Genomic DNA, 9,721 nt, shown 5'->3' on the forward strand with positions numbered 1-9,721 from the left:
GTATGCATAAATGTGAGTCAATCAAAATTAATTAAAAAATTAAATAATTAAATAAATAAATAAGGGTAATTTAGTCATTTGTTTAATAACTTCCAAAAATAATCCCTATAATCATGGTATCTCTCCATTTTAAATCTCGTTCCCCTCTTTATCTAAAAACCGATTCAGAAAACCCTAAATTGAACAAATCGACACTAGCGACCCTTTGTGGGGTTGCCCTTCGGTCCTCGTCTTGGCATCATCAGGTCAAAAGAACATCAATTAAAGGATGTCATGTGGTGGTGAAAACTGAGCAACGATTAGGGAAAAAGATTTCGGCCCTCCAACGATTGCAGGTAACGAATGGGGATTTCTGCTTCGATCGGTTCATGGCTTTCCCCTCTTCTGTCCGACAGCCAAACGTAAAGAAGGAAGGGTGATGCTAGCAACAACAATGACGAATTAAAGTGGTGTTTGGCTGGTTCTTCTTTAATAGAAATCGCGGATCTTGATCACCAGCGGGTTTAACGACTTTAATTGACCCTTTATACACATTTTGCTTCTTGTATTATTCCTCCAATTGAAGACCTGAACGATTCCCATTGATTTTTTTTGTGCTCAGGCACCCTTCGACATTGATGGCGATTTGTGAATTAAAGAAGCAAAATGTCTTGGATTAATATCACATAATTTACATAATGACTTGATGTTCGCAGGTACTTTTTATCCCTTTATGGTTTTATTTGATCGATTCTCTTCCTCCAATGATTTACATGATCGTTTATAAAATTCTGTGAACTTGGAAATTCTTTTAGAAAGTAGATCGTTGAGATTTTGCTCATTTTAGTTTCACTTTATACAAACAAGAACAGATTGCCAATTTGAGGATTTTAGTTTCATGATATTTTTTTTTATGAAGTGGGGAGGATAAGAAAACACAACTTTTAGGATAACTTTCCTTGATACCCCTTCAGATTTTTTAAGGATAATTTGGATCAATAAACTTTTCTCAACATGTGCTTATCAATCGACTTTTTCTGAAAGAGGAGGTTACTTAGCATATTGTTTGTGTTTAGCAATGACAACAGTGAATATATGCACTTGATATTGGAGCAGCACTTTAATTGGATTTGACCAAATGAAGGGTAAAAAGGGAAAAGAGTAATTACCAATGAGCAAGAGGGGTAAAAAAATGGTATCATTTCATATAAAATTTACTTCTTCTTATATGATAAAAATCAATTTGTTTTTGTAAATGATTCAATTGTTGATATTAGTGAGATTCCAATTCTATTGGAATGGAATCACGAATTCCAATTCTGTTGGAATGAAATCATGAATTCTAATTCTGTTGGAATGGAGTATGGATATTTTCTCACTAATTTATGCATGTTCTACAATTCTTGGTTATTGGTTTTGGTGCAATTCACAAGTCCACATATTTTTCCAAAGGAATTTAGTTTTTTATTTTTCATTTGCTAATGCATTATTGGAATCTAAACTACAATTTTGTTTTGTTTTCACAGAAGTTGATGCTTGAAGAACGGACCACAAAGTTGAAAGTGATTCTAAACAACATTATTCTTTTAGAATTTATTAGTGTCGTTGTTAGATTTTGATGTTCTTTTTTCCATTTTGAAAGTTTTTTTAGTTTTATTATTTAAAAATAAATGTAATTCTTAGCAATTGTTACATGTATTCTATAAGAATTATTGTAATTTTTGTTTTAATTCTTCAATTGATGGTTCGAGAATTTTGTTATTCTACAAGAAATTTTTAAAGTCATGATCAAGAAATACGTTCATGATGAGATTTAAAAACCTTTAAACTATGAAGATCGATTAGATCTTGAACAAGTAAGTAAATATAAAACTGTAAGAACACGAAAATAAGAACGAGACAAGAGTGAATCAAACGTGTCGAATGATTAAACAAAATCCTCAGAAGAGCTCGATTAGGAACATCAACTGTAGAGGATTGGTAGGTTACAAGAACGATTAAAGAAACCTGTAAATGCTATCGTTATGCTCTAGATGAATCGCTAAAATCGTTAACCTAATATGCATGCAAGCATATACTTTTATATTAAACATAATGGGCTCACGGTTGGACAGGCCCAAACCGGAATACAAAATAAATAAACTATCGAGCCCAACGACGCAACACTTCAAAATAATCTTCAGCCCAACAGTTCAAGAATATTTTTATTATTTTATGGTTCAAGAATATTTTTTTTTGAACATACTCAAACATATACTGTCAGGATGTCCGAACTCAAAACATTATAATTTGTAAAATCGGATTTTTAAAATTAATAGAATCTTTGATCCCATAAAATATACAAATTTCCTTTATTAAATATATGTTGACTGACTAAAATACCATTCTAGTTAAATTAGATGATATTTTTTAATTATATTTAATTAAATAATATGTATTAATCACTTTATTAAAATAAGTAAAATGATTGGCCTACATTTATGTATACAATAACACAATAATTACTTTGAATAGAATAACCTAAGCCTATATATATATATATATATATATATATATATATATATATATATATATATATATATATATATATAGGGAAGGGTTATTTGGAAAACAAAAAAAAACCCTAAAAATCATAAAAATGCATAAAAAATAACTTAGAGATCACAAAACTTTTTTTTTTTTGAAAAAATCGCAGCTTTTTATACAAAATCGTTGAAAAATATTTTGAAATTTTTATTTTATATTTTATTTACAAAAAAATGATTTTTTATTTTTTTTTCAGCAAATTTTAACAAAAACCTGCGATTTTTATAAAAAAAAACTTCAAAATTTTTTTTGTGATCTCTAAGTATTTTTTTATGCATTTTAATGATTTTTAGGGTGTTTTGTTTTCCATAGAACCTATATATATATATATATATATATATATATATATATATATATATATATATTAGGTATATATATGTGAAAGTTATGTACCTAATATTGGGTATAGAACCATAAAAAACTACATAGTTTTAACAAAATGCAATCAAATCTCTCTACCATCTTTCTTTTATTCTCTATTAGACTAGATGATAGGCTTTGTACATATTTTTATGGAGTTTTAAATATTTAATTTTGCAACACAAACCATGTATAAAAATACTCTATCAACTACCAATAAATCTTCATATTTAAATTTAATATGTAAAACTATAGTGAATGATTGAAATTGCTCATTAAAAACCCAATAAACTTCTTCCCATAGCACATCAAAAAGAACCATGCAAGTATATATATGGTAGGTGTCAAAGAAACTTATGAAGCCTACTAGAGGTCTAATATAAACAACACATTCCAAATATATAGATGTTGGAGATAAATTATGAAATCAGAAATAAAATAAACTTAAAAGCAATAGAAAGAAGCTAACAATGAAAAAAATTGTGTTTTTTAATCAAAATGAATTCAATTTGATGGTTCTATACCTATTACATACACGACAACTACATATTCACTTTTCCCTGTGTATATATATATATTGGGAGTGGTTCAAATGAGACCCAAAAAAGGTTAAGAACTCTAAGAAAATTCACTTAATAGTTATTAAACATGTGAATACTTATTAAATATGTAAAAACCTTTTTTTTTTTTTTTTTTTTTGTATTTTGTTAAAAGATGGGTAAAATCGTAATTTTTATAGTCTAATATTTTCATTGATATTTTAACACAATATGTATATAATACAGTTCGTTTGCAGTTTAATATAAAAAAATTCACAACTTAATACAATACATTCTACACTAATTCAAAGATTTAGAAAAGACAATATCAAACTCTACCACCACCACCAACTACCACACGCCGCCAACAACGACTTGTGCCAACGTTGCCACAATCTTTCCTTCTAAATTAGATCTGTATATAAAATCATACATTGAAAACTTAAATAATACATTCACAGTTTAATAAACTTATTAATTCACTCATTTAAAGTTTAATGGAAAACAAATATTAAAACTACTATATTCTTATATATTTATACAACACAAAGAATAAATATATTCACAAGAAAATTAATACAAAAATTTATATATAAATATATCATGTTTTAACACAAAATTTATAACTATTCATATTTTAATACAGTCAATTCACAGTTTAATACACAAAATTCACAATTTAATATAATAAATTCACAATTTAATACAAAATTATACATTTAAAGCCATATTGTCAATGTAAAAATTACATTTATTTCTTAAATATTTGGAAGATAGTGCTTCTTTCAAATTTTAAATTATACAATATTCACAATTTAAATTTTACATATTTTATTTAAAATTAGAGAAAATCGAATATATGTACAATGTTTATTTATTTTCATATTTTTGAAGAAACTACAAAATTCATAAAAAGTTCACAGCTTAATATAGACAATTCACAGCTTAATACAGTCACTTCATAATTTAATATAAAAAATTCACAGCTTAATATAATAAGTTCACAGTTTAATAAACAAAACTTATATATTATCAACTTAAAACTTACATTTATACGTATATATTTAGCTTCGTTTTTGTGTATTAAATTGTAAATTTATTATACTAAGTTGTGAATAAAATTTACAGCTTAATACATAAAATTCACAGTTTAATACAATACATTCACAACTCATTTATAAGTATAATTTCATATTTCATCGTATTAAACAACCCATTCACAGTTTAATACACACATAATTATGGCATATTTTAGAAGCAAACATTAAAAAAAACATATATATGAATCATAAGGGATGATAACTTATCTGAAATCAATGAAGAAGATGAGAGAAATAGACTATATCCTTACTCTACCATCACCACCAACATCAACACCGCTAACTACCGTATTTTGCCAACATCGTTCCTTCATAAATCATATCTAGATAAAAAAAAAATCAGAATTCATAGCTTAATTCAACATTTCAGATACTAGTTCATAGCTTAGTGAATAAAAAATTCATTCATAGCTTAATAATTTACATATTCACAAATTAACACATAAAAATATATATTCACAGCTTAATAACTTACTGAATTTCGTTGAGGCATTTCATCAAACACTTTATATGCACCACATACATCAGATCCATAATCAATAAAAAAACATCATATCTTGACAGAACAATAATAGCCTCATCATCTTTGACGTCAAGTGATGTTGTTTGGCTCTCCGGTAAGGTTTGAGAGTGGAGGTATGATGGTTCACCAGAGCAAAACAGAGAAAAAATGGAGGCAGTCGTAGATCTGGAGAAAAAAATGGTTTACCGGATTTTGAGATGAAAAACAACAAACATTTTTAAGAGATCTGAGATAAATAATACAAAATCAAATGTATAACCTGAAGAACACAAAACCAGACATCGTTGGAGCTCCTTCAATCTCGTTAGAAGTGGATGTTAGCCAAATCTAACATGAAATTGCACAAACACATCAGATCTGGTTAGATCTGATGCAAATAGACACGTTGATCTACTGGTGGAGGTGTTCCGCCTTCTGCAGTGGTGTCGGCGGTGGTGTTGCTGCCGACGATACGCCGGCGGTAGTTGGTGGTGGTGGAGATCATTGGGTTTGTGTTCTTCAAAAAATAATGGTAGAGTTTTAGAAAGAGTTTGAAATGTTATAACTTAGAGCTGATGGTAACAATGAAAAATATGTATGTTTTATAACATTAAGTTAAATTTACAAAAATAAGTTATAATGGTTCTTATGGTTCTTATTCTTTTTTGATTCTCATTTGAACCTTTACCTATATCTATAATACATTATAAAGGAAATCTCACTATTTCCAAAAATAGTTTCAATATAATAATATTATTTTTTTAAAACGTCCAAACGATTTAGTTCATGGTACAAGTAACAACCAATAAAATAATAATAAATTTATAACTTAACCCTATTTAGATGGAAAAGATAGACAAATATTCAATTTAAAATTATATTATGCAAAGTAATAAATACTTATGTAAAATAGCAAATAAAAAACATGTTCCATATATTGTGGAAAATTGGAAATGCTAGGCAACGATTCAAAATTTAAATTGAAGGTTATAACTCACACTTTTATTATTGAGGTTAATTAATACTTGGATAATAAGTTAAATTATGTCTATAAATATTGATTATAATCTTTATCTTCATTATACAAAATACACAAAAATACAAGTTAATTATTACTTATTAATATAGATTATAAATATAAAGTGAAAAAGAACGAAGATAAAGTTATTCATTGTTTTTTTAAGTTTAAAACTTTTACTTTCTAAAGAGTAAATTACATGAATGGTCGCTATTCTTTAGGGTAATTTGTGCATTTAATCCTTAATTTATTTTTTAATTTGAAAGATTTCTACTATTTGTTTTTGTTATGTACTTAGTCTCCGTCTTACCTAAAAATGCTATTTTACCCTTGATTTTTTAATTTATTTAAATAAACACTTCTAACCCCACCCCTCACCTTACCTTACCTACCCCATCATTTTTTTTTCTATTTAAATAATAATTTTTTTAGGTAAGACAGCGACTAAACACGTAACAAAAACAAAAAGTAGGCACCAAACACGTAACAAAAACAAATAATATAGACCTTCAAAGTTAAAAAAATAAATTATGGATCAAACGCGTAAATTACCCCAAACCATAGGAACCATTCGTGTAAATTACTCATTTTAAATATAGTGGTAATAAGCATTATTATACATATATACACATCATTTATATCAAATCTGAAAATAAGAATTATTAAAAATAAAAAATAATTTCAATATGAAGAAAATAAAACTATGCATTTTAAATGAAATTTATTATTATTTTTATATTAGAAAATGTTTGACAAAACAAGAAAGAAAATATTAAATAAAAACAAATTCTTGACAATAAAAACCAAACATGTCTAATTTAAATCGACCGGAAACCAACTATTTTAATATATTGATTAACTAATAAATTATTAAATAAAAAGGTTCCATATTATAACTTAAAATGTATACCAGTATAAAAAGAAAATAAAAAATATAGATAATATCAACAATTCTATAAAAAGGAATAGATGTGTAATTTGCTCTACATTTTTTACAAAGCTCTATAATATGGACGTATTTTGATTTTTAATAAGAAACTATCGACATACTTTATATCCAAAACAATAATATAATTTTATTTTAATAACAAAAAAATAATGCAACCTATATGTTAAACGAAAACAACATACAAATTATTTTAAAACAAAAAAATGTACATTTATTTTGACGAAAGATAATAATAAACTTTTCTTTTTAACCAAACCATGCGCAAACATCGTCCACTTCATTGTGTTATTTATGGATTTTTAAATGTTACTATAGTTAAACAAATTGTCGCAAGAAATCTATTTATTGAAATTTTTAACTACTGTTTAGAAACTATTCACCGAAATAAAATTAATTGCCAAAACAAAGTTATTGCCATCCGTCGCATTGCGTGGGTAGACGGCTAGTATATATATATATATATATATATATATATATATATATATATATATATATATATATTGATTGCAATAATTGTTTCACACTAGAAGACGAAGACCCATCTAACAAATCATATATAAAGATAGTTAATATTTCTACAACTAACAATAGTTTGGACTATCTATAAATAAATAATAATTTGATCTTCACATAACATCTGCACATCTAAATATATAAATATCTACACATGCTTAATGCATTGATAGATTAAAAATATGCGTCTCGTATTTAGAGCCGCCAAATTGGAATAGTACGTAATCTCTCCTAAAGAGTAAAAGTTTGTAGAAAAATGAAATAATGATAGATAGTCAGTAGGACAAGTGAGCCGATAACTTTTTTGCAAATCTTGGACTATAAAGAAGAAGCAAGGCCAGACCTACTGAAGAGAACTCCAGCATAACTTGTCTCTATAGGTTTGTAAATCTTTTTAATTTCTAACGAGCTTTAGGTTTTTGTAATTAATTCTTTCTATGTTTAGTTTACATAAATCTCACAATACTCTTTACATTTGCAGGTTAATCATATCTATGGGTGCAGGTGGTAGGATGTCAAATGATCCATTTGATGGTAAAAAGATCCTGGAACGTGTCCCAGTTGATCCACCGTTTTCATTAAGTGATTTAAAGAAAGCGATCCCTGCCCATTGCTTCAAGCGATCCGTCATCCGTTCATCTTACTATGTTGTTCACGATCTGATTGTTGCCTACGTTTTCTACTTCCTTGCGAATACATATATTCCTTTTCTTCCAGCTCCTTTGGCTTACTTAGCTTGGCCGGTTTATTGGTTCTGTCAAGCAAGCATCCTCACGGGCTTATGGGTCATCGGCCATGAATGCGGTCACCATGCCTTTAGCGAATACCAATGGATTGATGACACTGTCGGCTTCATCCTCCACTCAGCTCTCATGACACCTTATTTCTCATGGAAATATAGCCATCGAAATCACCATGCCAACACAAATTCTCTTGATAATGATGAAGTTTACATTCCTAAACGCAAGTCTAAAGTCAGGTGGTACTCAAAACTTCTTAACAACCCACCTGGTCGAGTGTTCACTTTGGTTTTTAGGTTCACCCTAGGATTTCCTTTATACCTCTTAACTAATATTTCTGGCAAGAAATACGGAAGGTTTGCCAACCACTTTGATCCCATGAGTCCAATTTTCACCGAGCGCGAGCGAATTCAGGTCCTGTTATCAGATCTTGGTCTTCTTGCCGTCTTTTATGCAATCAAGATTGCTGTAACAACAAAAGGAGCTGCTTGGGTAGCCTGTATATATGGAGTTCCAGTGATAGGAGTGCATGTGTTTTTCGTTATCATTACGTATTTGCACCACACCCATCTGTCTTTGCCCCATTATGATTCAAGTGAATGGAACTGGATCAGGGGGGCGTTGTCAACAATTGACAGGGACTTCGGATTCCTGAATAGGGTTTTCCATGACGTTACACACACTCACGTATTGCATCATCTGATTTCGTACATTCCACATTATCATGCAAAGGAGGCAAGGGATGCTATCATTCCAGTTTTGGGTGAGTACTATAAGATCGATAGGACTCCAATCTTTAAAGCAATGTGGAGAGAGGCTAAAGAATGCATCTATATCGAGCCTGATGAAAATAACAAACACACAGGTGTATTTTGGTACCATAAAATGTAACCGATTGCTGATATCATTTTACTTTCTAAATTACTATATGTACCGTATGTTTGGAACACATTCCAATTATCTATGTCCAAGGACCGATTGTATAATAAAATAAGTTCATAGTTTTCTATTTATATCCAAAGGTTTGATTAAATGATTAATCAAAAATTTTAAAATGATCCCAATCGCTTTCACCTACATTCGCATATCGATCCCGGTCTTATATTTTAGACTATACAAGTTAAATATTGTTACAAGAGAAATTAAATATCTTTTGTTCCTATAAATCATCTTATCAAATTGTAGTGACATGTATAACATTTAATGTTTATTTAATGATATTTTAATATATTAATGTGACACATGTCATTATTTAAATTGATAAGAAGATTCGTAAGAATAAAAAATAAAAAGTCTGTTTAATTTCTCTTATCATAATGTATATTACATTTGCATACATCTTCGAATTATTATTATCATGGATATCACGCACACATGATAAATAATTTGTTTACACACATCTTTTTTATACTTTTATTTCATTTGACGAGTTGTT

The 9,721-nt window shown here is 28.3% G+C and overlaps 1 pseudogene; it reads left to right on the forward strand.

Moving 5' to 3' along the window:
- The first annotated feature begins 7,729 nt into the window (after window positions 1–7,729).
- On the forward strand, window positions 7,730–9,299 carry LOC145072450 (delta(12) fatty acid desaturase DES8.11 pseudogene; annotated as a pseudogene).
- The last annotated feature ends 422 nt before the right edge of the window (window positions 9,300–9,721 follow it).

The sequence above is a fragment of the Lactuca serriola genome, chromosome 9 (genome assembly GCF_051521515.1).
Source record: "Lactuca serriola cultivar US96UC23 chromosome 9, Lser_US96UC23_V15, whole genome shotgun sequence".
NCBI lineage: Eukaryota > Viridiplantae > Streptophyta > Magnoliopsida > Asterales > Asteraceae > Lactuca > Lactuca serriola.